This window comes from Engraulis encrasicolus, chromosome 21, assembly GCF_034702125.1.
Source record: "Engraulis encrasicolus isolate BLACKSEA-1 chromosome 21, IST_EnEncr_1.0, whole genome shotgun sequence".
Taxonomy (NCBI): domain Eukaryota; kingdom Metazoa; phylum Chordata; class Actinopteri; order Clupeiformes; family Engraulidae; genus Engraulis; species Engraulis encrasicolus.
Window position 1 is genome coordinate 37,811,597 of NC_085877.1, and position 4,472 is coordinate 37,816,068.

The 4,472-nt window shown below is 42.0% G+C and overlaps 1 pseudogene; it reads left to right on the top strand.

The window, feature by feature from the left end:
• The first annotated feature begins 273 nt into the window (after nucleotides 1-273).
• Nucleotides 274-4,124, top strand: LOC134437396 (toll-like receptor 13; annotated as a pseudogene).
• Nucleotides 4,125-4,472: the final 348 nt, after the last annotated feature.

Below are 4,472 nucleotides of genomic sequence, written 5' to 3' on the forward strand. Positions count from 1 at the left end.
AGAGAGAGAGAGAGAGAGAGAGAGAGAGAGAGAGAGAGAGAGAGAACGAGAACCTTTCCAAATTCACCCATACTTTTTTGACCTGTGTGTCAATTCATTTTCTTTTTAAATGCTTTATTTCAGATCATGGACACAGTCTGAGGGTACTACAAGTAATTGCTATTGTGAAGAAATATGGCACTTTTTCATTTCTTTCTCTATGGGCTTCTCAGTGTCCCATCACACCAGTTCTTTGTCCAAAACTGCAATGTTACTGTGTTTCCCAATGACACCATGTGCTATGTGTTCTGCTGTGGCATGGACTTGACAACAGTTCCAGCAGTTCACTTGCAAATACACGTAAAAGAACTGGATATTTCCCGCAATGCCATCTCAGAGGTCAAGTTGACAGACTTTAGGAATGTCTCGAGTCTAAGAGCACTATATATGTCGCTCAACAAAATCTCTAGGATAGATGATGGCAGTTTTCAACAGCTCATTCACCTATACGAACTCTACATATCTTGGAATCGACTAAAACATGTAACTAAAGGCTGTCTAAGGGGACTAGTTAGCCTCTCTGTGCTGCAATTTGAAGGAAACGAAATAGAGCAAATTGATCCGTCTGCTTTTATTTCCCTACACAATTTGACTCATGTGAATCTGGCAAAGAACTGACTCTCTCGCATGGAGTCTGTGAAGACTATATTGCACTTACCAAATTTATTTGAGTTAAAAATTGAAATCAACGGCATCACCAGTTTTGTGTCTCATAACCTTTCAAGTACACCTTTGCAACTACGGAGACTTGATTTATTTAAAAACCCATTGAAGACATTTCAGATAACAAACAATGTTCTACCACACCTCCGCTATCTGGATATATCCGACTGTGGTTATTTCGGAAATTACTCTTTCCAATGGAATGTAACAGATCACTCTTTTCTTGGCTCAGTGGAGACGCTGAATGTGAGTGGACTTATATCAGATGATTTAAAAGCAAAAATCATACAAACCTTCAATTCATCCCTGAAAAATCTACAAGTCAATAGCTTAAGACCAGATTTAGAAGACTTTTTAGAGAGGACCTGCAGTCAAGTAAAAAATCTTCACTTAGTTAAATCAAACATCCATGTACTAAGTAACCACTTGTTCAAATCATGCCACCAATTACAAGTCCTATATTTTACAGACACCACAACATCTAAAATATCTCCACTAGCATTTCATGGACTGAATCACCTCAAGACACTGACAGTAAGTCATACAATAATTACCAAGTTCAATCGTACCCCGCATGATCTGTCCAATCTTACACAGCTTGACCTTTCCAACAACCGTATATCCCAAGTCGCATGTTCTGATTTCAGTAATTTACACTATTTGGAAAGGCTACACCTATACCGCAATAGAATTTCCAAAATGAGTCGTTGTAATTTCAAAAATCTAACAAGCTTGCAGGTACTAACATTGGGGTCAAATAATTTATGGGATGTGAAAAATATTTTCAAGGGCCATCTTCCAAACCTAACGTTTTTGGACTTACAAAACAATAAGATAAGTAGACTGTATAAACAGACTTTTAAAAGACTGCATGCTCTTCAACATCTGATAATTGACAATAATCAAATTAGCAGCATATCAAATTATGCTTTTGAAGGGCTACACAATTTAAAGGAACTGGTCCTTACTGGCAACCACCTTAAGCAAAACACATTTACCAGTCCAGGGATTTTTAAAGGTATGGAGAACCTGCAAGAGCTGAATTTAAATGACAATTACATAACGCTTGACAGAAATTTTAGATTTTCACCTTTAACAATGTTAAAGTCCCTGAAAAAGCTCTTTGTTGCTGACCAGATAGGGGGCATGATTAACTTGCCTTGTAACCTGTTGAAAGGCCTGAGCTCCTTGACCTCATTTTATGGATCCAACCTCAACATTCAGTATGTCTGCCCAGAGACTTTCTCATACACTCCTGAACTTCGGTACCTTGACCTTAGCAAGAATGCATTTACGATGGATAATTCTATATCTCCAAGGGTATTCCATCCTATTCTTGCACTGTCTGAGCTCAATTTAGAACAAAGCATACTTACATCACTAAACTTTGTAATTGAGGCAAACCTTTCTCAACTCAGAAATCTTCAGATCAAGAACAATCAGCTACACGTTATCAATCAGACTATAATTGAATCCCTTCCTAATCTAAGAAATGTTGACCTTCGAAACAACCCATTCAATTGTGACTGTACCAATGAATGGTTACTTCACTGGGCCAATAGGTCAGCACAGACCCAGGTAATATACTTTAATCAATATCAGTGTAGCTCTCCCCCACAAGCCAAAGGTCAATACCTGGAAGACTTCAAGACAAACTCCTGCACCTTGGATTTGGAGTTCATTTACTTTGTAGGAAGCTCCTCTCTGGTGATTGGTACCCTCTTGGTGGCTTTCACGTATGACTTTGTGCGATTTCAGCTGGTCTACGCATACTATCTGCTCTTAGCCTACCTCAACGACAGCAAGAGGCAGCGGAAACAGAAGCAACATGGCTTCCTCTACGATGCCTTTGTCTCCTACAACTCCCAAGATGAACTTTGGGTCCTTCAGGAACTGCTGCCACATCTGGAGACCGAACAAGGATGGAGACTGTGTCTCCACCACCGGGACTTTGAGCCAGGCAAGCCCATCATTGACAACATTGTTGACGGCATCTACAGCAGCCGAAAGACCATCTGCGTTGTGACACGGAACTACTTGAGGAGCGAGTGGTGCTCCAAGGTAGGGATGCCAATTATTGATTATTTCATTAGTTGTTATTTGATTGATCTCATCAATCGACTTACAACTAATTGATGAGCTGTGTTTTCCCCCCGAAATCTCAATGTTTCCCGGGAAAAAAATGTTAAATCTAAAGAATTATTTTTTTAAAAGTTCAAATTAATTCTATTTAAATTCCTCAACCCAAAGATGATTTATATATCTCCACTATGGGGCACCTAAGTCTCCACCCCTTCCGGGCGGCTTATGGGGCTGGCAACGCAAAAACTTTTGACTGGGCTGTAATGGACTGATCAAAGCTATTTTCCGACCCACCTCGCATTTCCCCGTCGATCACACATATGCTGTGCCTCAGAATTAATAACAACCAATGGTGTGCTTGTTGACTTCACTTGGCAAGCGATTTTTGAGTCGTGTGTGTGCAAAAATATGTAATTATTTGGACTACACAACAGACGTCGCATGTCCGACGTGCAGCCACTTAAGCCACGGTGCAGCGGTAGGGTTGGCTGTGCCTCGGTTCACGTCAGAAATGCGAGGCGCACGTGTAGTCTCCAACACAGTTTTGCACAAAAGGTAAAGTAACGTTTCTTGCGTGCCGAAAATGAGTGGTCTTTCGACGCAAATCCAAACCTTTCAAATTCACTGTCATCGTATGTGAAATCCGGAGCACATGCCAAACGGGATGAGGAATTAGATTGACTCGCTCCATTAACTCGCATTCAAAAATTTGAGAGCTCCAGCCCCATGGATCGGAAGTAGAAGGGCGTGACTTAGGTGCCCCATTCACGCCCCTCCTCGCAAACATTCTTCACATTCCCATTTAACCTGGTTCTTTTGTCAGTTGAATTGGCAATTCATTGTGATTAATGTAACGTAATGTAATCGACTTTCATATTAATTGAATTAAGTCCATAAATCAATTCATTGTTTTCATCCCTGCTCCAAGGAGATTCAGGTGGCCAGCTTCCGGCTGTTTGACGAGAACAATGACGTGCTCATCCTGGTCATGCTGGAAGACATCCCTGCACAACAGCTGTCCCCGTACCACAGGATGCGAAAGCTGGTTAAGAAGCAGACGTATCTCTGCTGGCCAAAACATGGAGAGGATAAGAGAATCTTCTGGGAGAAACTACGAATGGCTATGAGTGCTAATAAGGAAGACAATCGTATTTTGTCAGGCAGGGAAGAAGGCAGTGTGATGGAGTGACCACCACTTGACTTGTGGTTGCTCTCTTAGGGCTTTCAGGCCGACCAGAACGGAGCTGGAGTCGGTGCCCGAACCAGTTACGTTCAGCACTTAAGTGTTTATCTGCGAACCGCCCGTGTTCATACCGAGCTCTGAACTTTTCCCTCACGTGACTGCGTTACCCGGATGAACCTGCTGATGGGCAAGCTGTCGTCACGGTTCGCGGAGAAAAACCTAGTATTTTGCGGTTCGCATTGTGAACCAATTTTCTGGTTCGCGAACGCAAATATCTGTGGCGTGAACACAACGGCTGGTTCGCAATTAGGTGCGGGAACGGGCTCCAGCGCGGTTCTCAGTCGGCCTGAATGCGCTATCTGAGAATCACACGAAATAGCTAGCTTCTTTAGTGTAGTGTACAATGACCTAGTTTGGTTCCCTTTGAATCGAGGAGGGTTAGTTATTTTCTACTCCCCTTTGATAAAATTTTTGTTGGTTTTCTTTTAATTGGGAATGGTCTTGG